Consider the following 17188-nt stretch of genomic DNA (forward strand, 5'->3'; position numbering starts at 1 on the left):
GCTGGGGGTTCTCTTCCTGCTCCTGGAGTTGAACGTGAGGCAATCAGCTTTCTAACTGCCTTTTGACAAGGGTGTGTTTATGGGATCTTACTGCTCTGGAACAGTTAATTTGTAATAGTTACTGTATCTATTGTTTTGTTAAACATTTTGATAGAGTTACAGCTGAACCAATTCTTTTATATTTTTCGCTTGCTGAATCTTAATTGCCTTCTATGAATAAATTGGGTTTTGCTTAATGTCGAGCAGTTTGATCAATCTAGTTGCATCTGAAACACAACGCCTTTAAAATAAGAAAAGGTTAGGGTCTCAACTACCTTCTTAATATATTTTGAGGGGGTTTGATCTGATCCATAACAAAGGTATGTGGGATACTCCCTTTTATTAGTCAAGCCATTGATTACTAGTGTACAGAGTTTATAATAGAGTTGAATCATTGGGAACAATTTTGACAGCCACACTGTAGGAAGGATGCGATTGTACTAGAGAGGGTCCAGAGGAGATTCACCAGTAATGGCCTGAGCTGGTGTGATTCAGTCATGAAGAGAGACTAGGTAGGCTGGAATTGTTTTACTGACAACAGAGAAGGCTGAGGGAGAGATCTGATTGAGGTGTATAAAATTATGAGGACATAGATAAGGTATCTAAGAAGAAACATTTCCTCACAGCAGTGGACAGAATAACCAGGAGGCGTAGAAATAAGGACTTTTAAAGAGAAAATAAGGAAATATGTTTTCACCCAGAGAGTGGTGAGGTAATCTGGAACTCACTGCCTGAAATGGTGGTAGAGGCAAGAACCACCAGAACACTTAAGTATTTGGGTGAACACTTGAGATTTCATAGATAAAGGCCAAAGTCCAAGGGGTGGAAAATGGGATTAGAGTAACGAGGTGCTTGATGACCAGTATGGACACAATGGACCAAGGGCTGTAAAACTTCTAGTGACTGACTTGGGTTGCGTGCTAGAAATCAAGTCCTGTTATTTCTAGAGTCTTCCCAAAAAGTAATATTTTATAGAACTGCACAAAATTTCCTAATTTCCCTGTCTTTTAAATCCAGGTTGACAGAGCACAGACCAGATTTGTGTACACTACAAGTATAACTATTGATTACAAATAAGTAGGTTCTAGTCACAGATAAGCAACTCCAAACTGTTTACATGTAGCACAATTAGTTAAAACTCTCACCCCCTTATATGACTGTTCCCGACACACACAAATAGGGACGGACACAGATAGATGTAAAAATAAACGTTGGGGTTATGGATGGAGGGAAAGATCATTGGTTCCTGTCCACTGAGGATCAATGAAATTATCCTTTTGGCTTATCAGGACTTACTATTCAACAATTCCTTTGTTCTCTTGATGCTCACACTTGTTTGTAGGAGGCACAGAGTGACTGATTCACAATTTATGAAGTCTCTGACTCATTGGTTAAAGTGACAGTTTACAACAACTAGACGAGGGTGAATGAACTACCTTCCTTCAGGCTTGAGACGTTTTTTACTACATAGTAACGGGGGGCTCCTTCTGTTTTGGAGGCACAATTGCTACTGTCTATTTATTCCCCCTACCTTTGAGGTATTAAAAATCAGTAGGGGTTGTGTGATTAAAAAAATGGATTTGAATTAAATGATCGGCCATGTATCATATTGAACAGCAGAACAACCTGAATGGGCGGAATGGCCTAATCCTGCTCCTATCTTCTCTGCTCCTGAGAACTCACTGACCTGTCATTACAACAACTCTAACTTGGGAACAGTAGCTGCCATTTCCTGTTTTACCACTATATTTCCCTCTATCATTTAAGTCTTATCCCAGAGATTTCTCCTGGGGTCCTGTGGTCAATGCTCATTACCTCGTCCAAATCTCACTGATAAAATAGAAAGAAGATCTGCCCATGACTACCTACTGTTTGTGAGACCCTGCTGTGTATAAAAATGGCTGCCCGCATCACAGCAGTGACTACCCCTCAAAGAAAGGCATCAGTGACTCGCAAACATTTTGGGACAACCTGGGGTCATTGGAGGTCACCACAGAAATGTAAATCTTCTTTAATTGTACGGCTATAGACCAAGGCGTTAAGCTCCACTAACATTGAATTTGATGGAAATAATCAAGTTGTCTTCTGAGAGATTACAGCATGACCTCAGTTTCTGCTCAGGCCAAATGATGCTGTTGTTATTGAACAGTTTAATCCTCACAGATGACTAAGAGGTTAGTGGATTGGAATGTATTTGTTTGAATGACAGCACTGACTCACAATGACAAAGTAGCACAATTGAACAGATTAAATCTAGAGAACATAACCTGTGAATACATCAATTTTAATCTGTTTTCCATTGAAGCAAATGGAGGTGCCTCTTCAATAGAGGTTAGGTTACTAATTTACGAAACATTTCTAAGGTGGCTAAAATAAAAATACAATTAGCTGTGGTACAATTATTAAATTGATATCTTTGGTTACCAACTCGAGTTTGACAGGTTCCTGGAGGTTTCATCATGTAACCTCTGACCTATGTCATCCCACACCCTACGTTGACATCATCACTGAAGTCCACCTCCCAACAGCCAATAGGAAAGCAAACAGGATCATTGTTACTGGATTTGTTGATTCTTGGTTGTCAGGCAAACACCCTCCACTTGCCTGGTGTCCAAGTCTGATAGAAATAGTAAACAGAGGTGAAGAAGTCATTTGTTTTTGATGTTCTCCAAGATTCTTTTCTCCCTGGGTTTACTTGCAGCAAGAAGCTAGAGTCCTGATCAACACTGGAGGCTGTCAAGCTTAGTTAGACATATTGTGCACAGATATGGATGTGTGATAACTCCTGTGTGCTAACATCCAAGTGACATTTAGCTGGATTGCTCATACGAAGTAGGAGAAAATAAGGAGGAGAAAGTGAGGTCTGCAGATGCTGGAGGTCAGAGCTGAAAATGTGTTGCTGGAAAAGCGCAGCAGGTCAGGCAGCATCCAAGGAACAGGAGATTCGACGTTTTGGGCATAAGCCCTTCTTCAGGAGAAAATAAGAACTAGGAGCAGGAGTAGGCCAGCTGGCCCTTCGAGCCTGCCCAGCACAATGTGATGCAAAATGACTCGACAGAATGGGTTCAGTTCCTGCACAATCTGCGGTCACTGGGGAAGTGTGGTAGCCCTCAGATTAAACTTGCTACTTTTTAGATTACTTACAGTGTGGAAACAGGCCCTTCGGCCCAACAAGTCCACACCGACCCGCCGAAGCGACAACCCACCCATACCCCTACATATACCCCTTACCTAACACTACGGGCAATTTAGCATGGCCAATTCACCTGACCCGCACATCTTTGGACTGTGGGAGGAAACCGGAGCACCCGGAGGAAACCCACGCAGACACGGGGAGAACGTGCAAACTCCACACAGTCAGTCGCCTGAGGCGGGAATTGAACCCAGGTCCCTGGCGCTGTGAGGCAGCAGTGCTAACCACTGTGCCACCGTGCCGCCCCAAACTAGTTACCTCTCTCTCATAAGACAGCAGCTCTCTGCTCCTGTGGTGATCCTGTGACTTTAGTCTCCATCCCACTGAGTATTAAGATCATCTGTGTCAAAAAGGTGTTGGTTTTGAAGAAAAGTAAGCTGCTTGCAGTTTTCTTTAAATTCTTGGATATAATAGCTGACAAACAGAACATTCAGACACGAGTAAAGGATCCTGTAAAAAAGACCAATGAACTCCCCCACCCTGGTCTTTTTCCCATGGACCCGTATCTTTCTTCCCTTCCAGTGGAGACAGTATCACTGGCTGAGGAATCCAGAGTCCGAGACTAATATTCTGGGGACTAGGGTTTGTATTCAATGAAAGCAGATATTTTTATTCTCTCATCCGACGTGGGCGTTGCTGGCTGGTCCAGCAATTCATGCCTGTCCCTGATTGTCCCTTGAGATGGTAGGGGTGAGCTGCCTTCTTGAAACGTTGCAGTCCATGTGCTGATGTATGACTCACAGTGCCTTAGGGGATATTCCAGGATATTGACCCAGTGACAGTGCAGGAACGGTGAGATATTTCCAATTCAGGATAGTGATTGGCTTGGAGGGGAACTTGCAGGGGGTGGTGTTCCCATGCATCAGCTGCCCTTGTCCTTCAAGATGGAAGTGGTTGTGAGTTTTGAAGGCGTTGTCTGAGGATCTTTGGTGTATTCTGCAGCGCATCTTGTAGATAGTACATACTGCTAATACTGAGCATTGGTGCTGGAGAGAGTGGATGCTTGTGGATGTTATGTCAATCAAGTGGGCTGCTTTGCAGATTCCTAATGAAGGGCTTATGCCTAAACCTTCAATTCTCCTGCTATTTGGGTGCTCCCTGGCCTGCTGTGCTTTTCCAACACCACACGCCCGACTCTGATCTCCAGCATCTGCAGTCCCCACTTTCTCGTGGGCTGTTTTGTCCTGGATGGTGTCAAGCTTCTTGAGTATTGTTGGAGCGGGACTCATCCAGGCAAGTGAGGAGCATTCCATCACACTCCTGACTTGTGCCATGTAGATGGTGGACAGGCTCTGGGGAGTCAGGAAGTTACTAGCTGCAGTATTCGTGGCCTCTGACCTGCTCTTGTAGCCTTTGTGTTTGAGACGAGTCCAGCGATCAGTGGTAGCCCCCAGGATATTGCTAGTGGGGGATTCAGTGATGGCAACACCATTGAATGTCAAGGATTAGATTGTCTCTTATTGGAGATGGCCAATGCCTGGCATTTGTTAGGTGGGAATATTACAATTTAATTAAATAAGTGCTGAAATTAGTAAACGGTGAAATTTAAATTAAATTTTTTAAAAAGTAGAGTTAAAAGTGAACCTAATGGCCACCATGTAATCATTGTTGATTTTGATAAAGCCCATTTGTTTCACAATGCCCTTTGTGGAAGGTAATCTGCTGTCTTTACCTGGTCTGGCCTACGTGTGACTCCAGACCCACAGCAATGTGGTTGACTCTCAAATGCCCTCTGAAAAAGCCTAACAAGTCACTCAGATCCAGGGCAATTAGGGATGGGCATCAACTGGTGTTCTTGCCAATGAGGGAAAGGATAGAGAAAATAGAAAGTTCTACTCAATTCGCTTTTGAAAGTTACCATTGAATTTGTTTCCTAATATCTTCCATTACATTAAAGTCATTCCAAGATTTTGAACAGCGTCTAACAAATTTCCTCTTAACCTGTTCTATTTCAAGGAGAAAGGTTTCGCATAACTGGGTAATGAAAGCAAAATGTTGCTGGTGCTGGAAATTGGAAACAAGCACGAGTCTTGGAGGAACCTTGCTGTTCAGGCAGCTTCTGTGGAGAGAGAAAGAAGGATAATGTTTCTCGCCTGGTGGGACTATTCATCAGAACCAGTGTTCCAAATCCCAGGCACCAGTTAATCACTCTGCAGTCCCATTAACAGTTTCAGGTCTAGAATATATCAGTTAATGTTGGTTGGATCCAAGGGTTTGAATGCAGTGTTTTGCAATTGAGGAAAGGAAACAGATTGCAACGTGATTCAGTTGAGCTTTTAATGGCCTTGAATCCAGATTAGTGCAATGCTTCATCCAGTGCTAATCTCTGCACTGACAGTTGAGTCTCTCGCTGGTTTTCGCCTGTCTGCAATAGGATAGAGATAGTCAGTCTCTCGAAAGGATACTCTTTCACTTATCCTTCCCCACCCTACCCCGTCGAACAGCCCATACCTTGCCCTCTCTTCACTACGAAGATGAACCTCTTCTGTTTCTCCCTGGTAAGTTCACTCTCTGCTAAGTTCCTTGTGTGAAGGTTGTAGACAGATTGCTGCTGGGTTATATTTGTATAACGTGTGGCTGCCTATTTGATTGTAAACTGTGCTCTCGCCTGCTTGGGTGTATGTATCCCGAGACTTAATTCCCCCGCAGGGACACGGCCAACAATCTGAATTTATATAGCACCTCTAATATTATAAAACAATTCAAGGTGTTTAATGCTCAACTTGACATTGAACTGCAGACAGAAATATTAGGAGAGGAGGACAAATAAAGTTAGGTTTTATTGTGTATTTTAAAATGAGAAGGAGGAAAGTACAAAGTCCAAGAGACTTGGGACCATGGACTATTATGTGTTCTGTTGCTCCTTTCATCACACCAGCATCGAGAATGATGTATAGACAATAAGGAATAAGCACATGAGTAGGCCATTGAGTAGGATCATGGCTGATCCCTGGCATTCCTCACTTCCCTGCCCTCTCTCTGTAACCCTTCATTCTCGACTGATCACAAATCTATCTCACCCTTAAATATAAAACAGGTTCTCTGACACCACAACATCAACATAATTCCCGATCTCCAGAATTCCCTCACTAACCCTCCCCCCAAACCCTCTCTGCCAATCTTTTCCTCCCTAAGACCCAGTGCTTTGATCAACATTTGACCCAAACATATGCCCCAACTCAGTGAGACCCAGACTCTGGGGTGGGCTGAAGGTTGATCTTGCCCTGATTACTGTCCCCTTACTGCGCCCCACCCCATAGGTGAACAGCGTGCTGACGTTCACTGGTAGGGCTGGCATGAGTAGAAGAACCATAAGAACCTGGCGCAGGAGTAGGCCGTCTGGTCCTTCGAGCCTGTCCCGGCATTCAATAAGTTCATGGCTGATCTTTTCATGGACTCATCTCCAATAGATTAAGGAATGGAATCTGCAATCCTGACTTGGCTTGTTTTACCCGTGACTCCTGACCCATGACAATCAACGTGGTTGCCCCATGGCTGCCCAGAGAGCCACATAGTTCAAGGATGTGTGGGAATCAACAACAATTGACACTCTCATGACATGAGAGTACTTTTTTAGCTTTTAAGTCACAATTCGTTTACTTCCTCTTCATTGGTAATGTGTATCTTTCTGCTGAAGCCTTTCCCTTCCATTCTAACCATCCTAACATTGGGAATGTGCTGACTCTTTTTGAGTCTCTGTTATGAAGATGTGGGTGCACTTTAAGAGAGTTAAAAGCAGCAGAAATACCGGACACAGCACCAAGTGCTCTTGAGAAGGTAACAATGTAACACTTGGTCGAAAAACTCGATTAGCATATTGGCTGGAGACAAAAACAAATTCAAATATTAGGCCAATCAGTTTAAATTATATGCTGAAAAGTACCAATCTCCAATCCAGTTTGAATTGAGTATATTGACAATCTTAAAAAACAATGATACAATCCCATGCTTTGGGGGTATAAGATCAGGGAAAATTGAACAGTTGAGAGGAGAACTGCCAAGCCCAGCATGTAAACAGGCTGTTTCAAAAAATAGCTCTCTTGAAAGTAACTTTTCGATTAGTGATCTATGATGCAGAAATTCCTAAGAAGAAGAAGAAGACACCGGAAGATCCAAATAGAAGAACCGAAAGCTGCCTGGTTTTGAGATAACAAATGTTGTTTTGTAAATCTTAATTGGGAGGTTTATCTGACTAGTATTAGAGAAAGGAGATAAAACATAGGTTAGAGTAAGGGCTTGTACGTGGGTGGCATGGTGGCTCAGTGGTTAGCACTGTTACCTCGCAGTGCCAGGGACCTGGGTTCGATTCCAGCCTTGGGAATTGTGATTGTCTGTGTAGGGTTTGCACATTCTTCCCCGTGTCTGTGTAGGCTTTCTCTAGGTGCTCTGGTTTCCTCCCACAATCCAAAGATGTGTGGGTTTGATGACTTGGCTGGGGTGTGAAGGTTAGGTACATTAAGGGGTGTGAAGGTTAGGTACATTAATCATGGGTAAATGTGGTGGTCTGGGTGGGTTACTCTTTGGAGGGTCAGTGTGAGCCAAAGGGCCTTTTTCCACACTGTAGGGATTCTATATCTGTGTAGTTGTTAGTTAATTATTCTCTGTTAAACTTTAAGAAATAAAGTTGTTACTTTTTACTTTAAATAGCTCTTGGCTACTCAACGTTTTACAGATTACTGTGTGGGATAAATCTTTTCAGTGTTGCTTTATTTAAATTAAGCTGGAAAGTTCACCCTGTGTTGTAACAGTTTGGGGGCTCGGATCCATGATTTGGATAGATTTGGGGATATGAAAAATTCCAGCAGATTTAAACGCCTGCAGGTTAGTGTCCTAGATCTTTAAATAAAACATAGGTGAGATCATTTCTTTAATTTCAGTGACGTGTAGTTGATTAACAGTGAGAGAAGGGGCTCTTAAAATTGCTAAAGAGGTTCTGGGATTTGAAGATGATTCTCAAATTTGCCAAAAAAGTTTAGAAGGAAAGGAAAAGGCCATGTTTTTAGGATTAGCAAAGAAGCCAGATTTTGGTTTAACCAAGGACAAAACTAAAACTGAAATTGTAAGGGAATTACTCAAATGCTTAGGTGTGTCAGAGAAACAGACAAGTGCAGTAGAGGTAGAAAAACTTAAATTATTCAAGGTTTGTGCGAAGATTTGTAGCTCAGGTGCTCGTTGTTGTGGTTCTGTTCGCCGAGCTGGAAGTTTTTGTTGCAAACGTTTCGTCCCCTGGCTAGGAGACATCATCAGTGCTCTGGAGCCTCCTTCGAAGCGCTTCTTTGATGTTTCTTCCGGTATTTATAGTGGTCTGTCCTTGCCGCTTCCGGGCGTCAGTTTCAGCTGTCCGCTGTAGTGGTTGGTATATTGGGTCCAGGTCGATGTGTTTGTTGATGGAGTTTGTGGATGAATGCCATGCCTCTAGGAATTCCCTGGCTGTTCTCTGTCTGGCTTGCCCTATGGTAGTAGTGTTTTCCCACGCAACTTTATCAACTGATGCTTAAGAGATAGACCACGGAACGAGGACATGCCACAACCAAAAGGACTAGCCACACTACCATACATCAGGAGCGTCTCAGAACTGACAGCCAGACTACTGCGACCCTTAGGACTCATAACGGCACACAAACCAACAGCCACGCTCAGACAACAACTTACTAGAACAAAGGAGCCAATACCCAACATGAGCAAAACTAATGTAGTTTACAAAATACCATGCAAGGACTGCACAAAACACTATATAGGACAAACAGGAAGACAGCTAACAATCTGCATACATGAACATCAACTAGCCACAAAACGACACGACCAGCTATTCCTAGTAGCCACACACTCAGACAACAAGCAACATGAATTCGACTGGGAAAACACTACTATCATAGGGCAAGCCAGACAGAGAACAGCCAGGGAATTCCTAGAGGCATGGCATTCATCCACAAACTCCATCAACAAACACATCGACCTGGACCCAATATACCAACCACTACAGCGGACAGCTGAAACTGACACCCGGAAGTGGCAAGGACAGACCACTATAAATACCGGAAGAAACATCAAAGAAGCGCTTCGAAGGAGGCTCCAGAGCACTGATGATGTCTCCTAGCCAGGGGACGAAACGTTTGCAACAAAAACTTCCAGCTCGGCGAACAGAACTTAAATTAATTGAGGAAAATGGAATTAGAAGATAAACAAAGAGAGGGAGGGAGAAAGAGAAAGAGAGACAGAAGGTTCTTGGCTGAGCAAAGAGAAAGAGGGAGAGAAGAGAAGCATAGGATGGGGAAGGAAACTGCAGGGGATGGGCACATTAGAAATGTGCAGCTTATTCAAGGAAAAGCTCCTGAGTGTCCTAGATAAGTATGTCCCTATCAGGCAGGGAGGTAGCTGTAGAGTGTGGGAGCCATGGTTTACAAAGGAAGTGGAATCTCTGGTCATGAGGAAGAAGGAGGTGTATGTTAAGATGAGATGTGAAGGCTCAGTTAGGGCGCTTGAGGGTTACAAGGTAGCCAGGAAAGACCTAAAGAGAGAGCTCAGAATAGCCAGGAGGAGACATGGGAAGTTGTTGGTGGATAGGATCAGGGTTAACCCTCGGTCTTTCTATAGGTATGTCAGGAATAAAAGAATTGCCAGAGTAAGGTTAGGGTCAATCAAGGATAGTAGTGGGAAGTTGTATGTGGAGTCAGGGGAGATAGGGGAAGCAATTAATGAATATTTTTTGACAGTATTCACTTTATAAAATGATAATGTTGTTGAGGACAATACTGAGATACAGGCTACTGTGATTGCGGTTCACAAGGAGTAGGTATTAGAAATCCTGCAGAGTGTGAAAATAGATAAGTCTCCTGGGCTGGATGGGATTTATCCCAGGATCCTCTGGGAAGCCAGGGAGGAGATTGCTGAGCCTTTGGCATTGATCTTTAAATCGTCATTGTCTACAGGAATAGTGCCAGAGGACTGGAGGATAGCAAATGTGGTTCCCTTGTTCAAAAAGGATAGTAGAGACAACCCTGGTAATTACAGACCAGTGAGTCTCACTTCAGTTGTTGGTAAAGTGTTGGAAAAGGATATAAGAGATAGGATTTATAATCATCTTGAAAAGAATAATTTGATTAGGGATAGTCAGCATGGTTTTGTGAAGGGTAGGTCGTGCCTCAAAAACCTTATTGAGTTCTTTGAGAAGGTAACCAAACAGGTAGATGAGAGTAAACAGGTTGATGTGATGTATGTGGATTTCAGCAAGGCGTTTGATAAGGTTCCCCACAGTAGGCTATTGTACAAAATGCAGAAGAATGGGATTGTGGGAGATAATGAGACATAATGTCGGTCTTGGAAGGTTGACCCCATGGAATGCAAGTATGAAGACCGAGGAATTTCCATGACCAACCTCGAAGAAAGAGGTGCTTCGATTCTTAGAACTCAGCGGATTCTATCGGAACTTTGTTCCAAACGCCAGCAGTGTAGTGGCACTGTTAACCGATTTACTGAAGAAGAACACAAAGTTTCCGTGGACAGAACCATGCCAGGAGACTTTCAACCATTTGAAATCGATGTTCACCACCAAACCAGCTTTAGCTGCACCCATTAGATTAACTAGCTCGAATTCAGCCAATGGTCAGGGTTGGGAAGTTGTGACTATGAATGAAGCAGGTAGAGGGACCCAGGAGATAGTATTGAAGGAGCCTCAGCTCTTGAGCTTGTTGAACAGGTTTGAGATGCTTGCTCCCTGTGTGGGTGAGAGTGGGGGCTATGGAGGAGAAGCAAACTGATCATAGCATCTTGATACACGGGAGCCATTCAGGAAGGGGGAGAAAAGAAAAATGTAGTTGTAATCAGGGATAGCATAGTCAGGGAATAGACTCTATTCTGTAGCCAGGGTCAAGATTCCCAAAGGCTATGCTCCCTACCTGGTGCCCAGGTACAGGATATCTCATTAGGGCTGAAGAGGAACTGGAGTGGGAAGGGAAAGGTGGATGCTAATGCTGTTGGTAGAAAGAGGTTCTGATGAGGGAATATGAGCAAGCAGGATTACTAATGACAAAGCAGAACCAAGAAGGTAATAATGTCTCGATTTTTACCTGAGCCATGAATGAAAGACACAGGGTCAACAAGATTACATATGTAAATACCTGGTTCAAACATTGGTGTGGGAGAAATGGGTTTGAATTCATAAGACATTGGCACCGGTACTGGGGAAGGAGGGAGCTGTTCCAATGGGATAGGCTTCAACTGAATCATGCTGGGACCGAGAGCATTACTAGGGCTGTGGAATGGGCTTTAAACTAAATAAGTTGTGGGGGTGGGGGGAGATGGTGGATGAGTTCAGTTGCATGGAAATGTATGAGAAACAGAATGGGCATGTGGGGTGGTGGGGGAGGTCAGTAGAGGTGATTAAAGTTTCCAGAATAAGCAAAAGGGTCAGGAATCTAACTTCAGGCACAGCAGATAAAGGGACAATTATGAGAAAGGAGCAGTCAACATCAGACTGAGGATATTACACTTATCGCATACAGTGCGCAAAACAGGGTAAATGCATTTATACCACAGACTGAACTTAGTGAGTATAATGTTGTGGGTATCACAGATACATGGCTGCAAGGGGATCAGGTCTGGGAACTAAATATCCCAAGATATATGTCCTATTGAAAGGACAGACAAAGGGGGCAGAGAGGGTGGGTTTGCCCTGTTAGTAAGTAATGAAATTAATTCAATGGCAAGAAGTGATATGGAGTCAGAAGGTGTGGAATCTGGGTGAGTTCAGGAACCACAAAGGCAAAAAGCCCTAATGGGAATTATGTACACACCTCCCAGCAGGAATAGGAATGTGGGAAAGAAAATAAATCAGGAGGTAGAAAAGACATGTAAGCAAATCACTATTACAATAATCACGGAGGATTCCAATATGCAGGTGGTCTGGGAAAATCAAGTTAGTAGCGGATCTCAAGAAAAAGAATTCATGGAATGTCTAGCAGAACTCTTTTGGCACAGCATGTAGGGAACAGGCAACTCTGGATTTGGTGATGTGTAATAAGGCAGAGTTGAATGGGGAGCTGAAGGTAAAGGAACCTCTCGGATCAGTGACCATAATATGAAAGAACGCGGTCTACAGTTTGAGAGGGAGAAGCTGGAATTGTTATTACAATTGAGTAAAAGTAACTGTAAAGACATGAGGGAGTAGCTGGCCAGAGTTGATTGGAAGGGAAACCTAGCAGGGAACATGGTGGAGCAGCTATAGCAGGAATATCTGGGGGTAATTCAGGAGGCCATCAGAAATTCACCCCATGGAAGAAGAAACATACTGAGAGGAGGATGAGGCAACCAACCGCTAACAAGGGAAGTCAGGGACAGAATGAAAGCCAAAGAAAAAACACATAGTGTAAAGAAGATTAATGGGAAGCCAGAAGTTTGGGAATCCTTTAAACACCAGCAGAAGGATAAGTTAAAAATAAAAAGGAGGATAAAATGAAATATGAGGGTAAGCTGCTGGTAATATAAAAGAAAATTGCAAGAGATTTTTTAGGTATATAGTATGATAGAAGCCAACCTCCTCCATGGACACCTTGTTGCTGTGGGAAGGCTGCCAACATCATCAAAGACCCCTCCCACCTGGTAGTGCTCTCCTACAACCTCCACTATTGGGCAGCAGATACAGAAGCTTGAACACATGCACCAGCAGGTTGAGGTACAGCTTCTTCCTGGCCATTATTAGGCTGCTGAATGGACTCTCTCGCTTCAAATCATGTTGATCTTGTTAATGTTGATCCTGCTCCGTGCACCTCCTGTACAGAGTAACCTGTATGCCTCACTCTATCAAAGCACCCTATGCTCTGTACATCCTTGTTTACCTGTACCGCACGTAAAAAAAAGTTTTTTTAGTAAACTTAGGTACATGTGACAATAACTTAAATCAATCAATCAAACAAAAGGTAAGAGAGAGGCATGAGTGGATATTGGGCTGCTGGGCAATGAGGCTTGAGAAATAGTCATGGGGAATAAAAACATGATGGAGGAACTGAATAGGTACTTTGCATCAGTTCACACCATTAGCAGACTAGACAGAGTCAGGAGGTGAGTGTAGTAGCCATCACTAAGGAGAAGGTGCTAGTGAAGCTAAAAGGTTTGACAGTGGATAAATCATCTGCACTGATGGACTGCTGGACAGAGTTCTGAAAATGATAGCTGGGGAGATTGTCAAGGCATTGGTAGTGATCGTTCAGGAATCAGTGGAGTCAGGGATGGTCCCAGAGGATTGGAAAATGGCCATTGAAACACCCCTGTTTAAGAAGGGAGGGAGGCAGAAGACAAGAAATTGTAGGCTATTATCCTGACCTTAGTTGTTGGTAAGATTTTAGAGTCCATTACTAAGGATGAGATCAGGGTGTATTTGAAAGTTCATGGTAAAATAGGACTGAGTCTGTACAGCTTCATCAAGGGAAAGTCATGCCTGACAAATCTGTTAGACTTCTTTGAGGAGGTAATGAACAAGTTAGACAAAGGAAAGCCAGTGGACGTGATGTATTTGTATTTTGAGAAGGCTTTTAACAAGGTGCTGCACAGGGGGCTGCAAAATAAGATAAGAGCCCATGGTGTTAGGGGCAAGGTACTGGCATGGATAGAGGGTTGAGTAAAAAATGAGGTCTGCAGATGCTGGAGATCACAGCTGAAAATGTGTTGCTGGTTAAAGCACAGCAGGTTAGGCAGCATCTCAGGAATAGGGAATTCGACGTTTCGAGCATAAGCCCTTCATCAGGGTTGGCTGACTGGCAGAAAGCAGAGAGTGGGGATAAAGGAGTCTTTTTCAGGATCATTGTTGGTGACTAGAGGAGTTGCACAGGGGTCAGTGTTGAGGCCACAACTATTCATGTTATACATTAATGATTTGGGCAAAAGAACTGAAGGCATTGCTATTAAGTTTGCAGATGACACAAATATAGATTGAGTGACAGGTGGTGTTGAGGAGGTGGGGAGGCTGCAGAAGAGCTTGGACTGGCCAAGAGAGTGGGCAAAGATGTGGAGGATGGAATTAAATGTGAGAAAGTGTGAGGTTACGCACTTTAGTCAGAAGAATAGAAGTGTTGACTATTTTCTAAATGGCAAATGGCTTCAGAAAGCTGAAGAACATGTAATTTGGGAATCCTAGTTCAGAATTGCCTTGAGGTTAACATGCAAATTCAGTTAGGCAGTTAGGAAGGCAAATGCAATGTTAGCATTCATTTCAAGATAGAATGCAAGAGCAGGGATGTACTGCTGAGGCTGTACAAGGCTCCAGTCAGACTGCATTTGGAATATTGTGAGCAGTTTTGGGCCTTGTATCTAAGGAAGAATGTACTGTCATTAGAGGGAGTCCAGAGGAGATTTACGGGAATGGTTGCCGGGAATGAAGGGCTTGTCATAGCAGAGCGGTTGATGAGTCTGGGTGTGTACTTGATGGAGTTTAAAGGATCTCACTAAAACTTACAGAATACTGAGAGGCCTGGATAGAGTGAACATGGAGGAGAAGTTTCCACGAGCAGGAGAGACAAGAATGAGAGGCACAGCCTCAAAATAAAGAGACAACCCTTTAAAACCAAGATGAGGAGAAATTTCTTGAGCCAGAGGGTGGTTAATCTGTGGAACTCATTGATGCAGAAGGCTGCAGAGACTAAGTCATTAAATTTAAGCAAGGTGGATGTCATATAATATGAGTTTCCTGATTGGGGGTAGTTAACCTGGTCCAATCAGGGTTCCCTGGCTGACAGACATAAAAGCATCAGAGGTTCTGTTCACTCTGAGAGCTGGCTCTGAACTAGCCAGGTTAATGTCAAGGACTATGCATGTGTAAATAAAGGGTGACCGGGTAACAGGATATCAGCCTTCATGGAGTTATTTCAGATGGATTCTTGATTAGTAAGGGGGATTAAGAGTTATGTGGTAAAGGCAGAAGAATAGGGTTGAGAGGCATTTCAACCATAATCGCATGATGGAATAGACTTGATGGGCCAACTGGCCTAAATCTGCTCCTATGTCTTATGTGTCACATGTAGACCACACTAGGTAAGGATGACAGATTTCCTTCCCTACAGGAATTATTGAATCAGATTTGCTTTAATGATAACGATTACAGGGAAAGCTCAATTTATTAATACGCTACTGTGAGATTTGAACACGTCCCTAGCATATTATTTTGGGATTTTAGAGTCTCTGCCCCATGATATAGCTGCTGCACCACTACCTCACTCTCCACTCTTAAAATGTCTGTTGTCAGTACATCCACTGTGTTGTTAGGAATTAAGTTCCAGGATTCTGATTTAGTGACAATTGCCAATATAATTCTGAGTGAAGAAAGTGTGTGTTTTGGAGGGAGCTCACATATGGGGGTGTTCCCATGTGTCTTGCTGTGCTTGATGCTCTCGCTGGGAGATGTTCCAAGTTGGGAAGGTGCTCTGGTAAGTTGTCTCTTGTAGATGGTACACACAATGGCCATCATGTGTTGGTAATGGATGGAGTGAATGTTTAAGCTGTGGGATGGGTTGACAATTAAGTGGGCTGCTGAGTCCTGGATGGTTGAACTTCTTAAGTGTTGGGAGTTGCACCCATCCAGGCAACTGGGGAATATAATGTCACATTATGACCAGCCATGGCCACAATGAATGGCCAAGTGGTCTAAACCTGTTCCTATTTTCTACATTTCTATGTTTAATCCTTGCAAATGGAAGTCAGGCTTTGGGGTTGTTGGAAATTATTCACTGCAGGATCCCAATGCCTATCTGCTCTTCTCGCTACAGTATTTACGTGACTGGTCCATTTCAGATCTGGTCAATAATAATCACTAAGATGTGTAATTCTGACAATGATAATGCTATTCCACATCAACAGGATGTGGCTAATTTCCCATTGGTTGAAAATGGTAATTTGCCCTGTCTGAGACTTGACACCAACCCCATCATGTCTTTGTTTTAACAACTTGGTTTGATCTCATTGTACTCAGGAGGGTTCCATGGATAGTCTCTATGAACCTGTTAAAACTCATTCGAATAACCAAGCCTTGGCAAGTGGAGCTAATGTCGCTGATCCAAGTCTCCTGGACCCTACTCCAACACGGAAACTGACCCGAAAATCAAGATCCTGGGTAAGTGAACAAGTTGCAATGTGCAATCCTGACACCTCTTGAATGATGTGGCGATCATATTTGATGTTGCGGAAAACTCTGAACTTTGCACAGGGCAAACTCCACTTAAATTGAACTGCTGAGCTTTTCCAGCATTCTCTTTGTTTCGGATTTCCTGCATCCACTGTATTTCCCTTTTATCCGCCTGGATCTAAGCCCAGTCCTCCAGTCTGTATAACACTTCTGACTGATAGGAGCAGTGAGCAGGTAATTACCCTGGTCTCAGGAGCTCAGTAGCTCCCCGGGTGGCATAACTGGAAACTGCAGTGTTAGACGAACCACTTCTTTCTTATTTTAAACTTCTTCAGTCTTCTTCTCCTCCCCCCACTTTCTCACAAAACAGCCTAAAATTAGATCTCTCAAAAAAGCTGCAGAAGAAAACAAAAAAGGACTGAGCTGCAAAAAGAGACTGAGTGCTGTCAGCTATCTTTGGCTAGAAATTCTGAAGTTTGCCTTGAATATTGACACATTAGGAACTAGAGAATAACAGAATTACAAAATTGTTACAGTGCAGGACTAAGCAAATCAGGCCATCGGGCCTGCACTGGTTCTATCCCTTCGTGCTAATCTCTGCCTTTTCCTCATCTCCCCACACACCATTTCTATCCAATTGACCATCCAATCCCCACTTGAATGTCTTAACTGAACCACTTCCACCACATTTCCAGGCAGTGTGTTTCACATCCTAACTACTCGCTTTGTAACAAATGTTTTATTTTCCCTCACACCATCCTTGCTTCATTTGCAAATCATTTTGCATCCATTCCCTCACGCTCTTTTCTCTTTTACAAGCGGGGACAACTTTTCTCGAGCCACTCTGA

General features: G+C 43.3%; 1 protein-coding gene across 1 annotated transcript in view; it reads left to right on the forward strand.

Annotated features, from left to right (window-relative positions):
• The window catches only part of nrip1a (nuclear receptor interacting protein 1a), a 184486-nt gene extending 168251 nt beyond the window's left edge, over positions 1 to 16235 (forward strand). Inside the window, exon 2 of the transcript XR_009645300.1 lies at positions 16188 to 16235. The gene's annotated coding sequence lies outside the window, so the exon portion shown is untranslated. The remainder of the gene's footprint in view (positions 1 to 16187) is intronic.
• The last annotated feature ends 953 nt before the right edge of the window (positions 16236 to 17188 follow it).

Source organism: Hemiscyllium ocellatum, chromosome 12 (genome assembly GCF_020745735.1).
Source record: "Hemiscyllium ocellatum isolate sHemOce1 chromosome 12, sHemOce1.pat.X.cur, whole genome shotgun sequence".
Classification (NCBI taxonomy): domain Eukaryota; kingdom Metazoa; phylum Chordata; class Chondrichthyes; order Orectolobiformes; family Hemiscylliidae; genus Hemiscyllium; species Hemiscyllium ocellatum.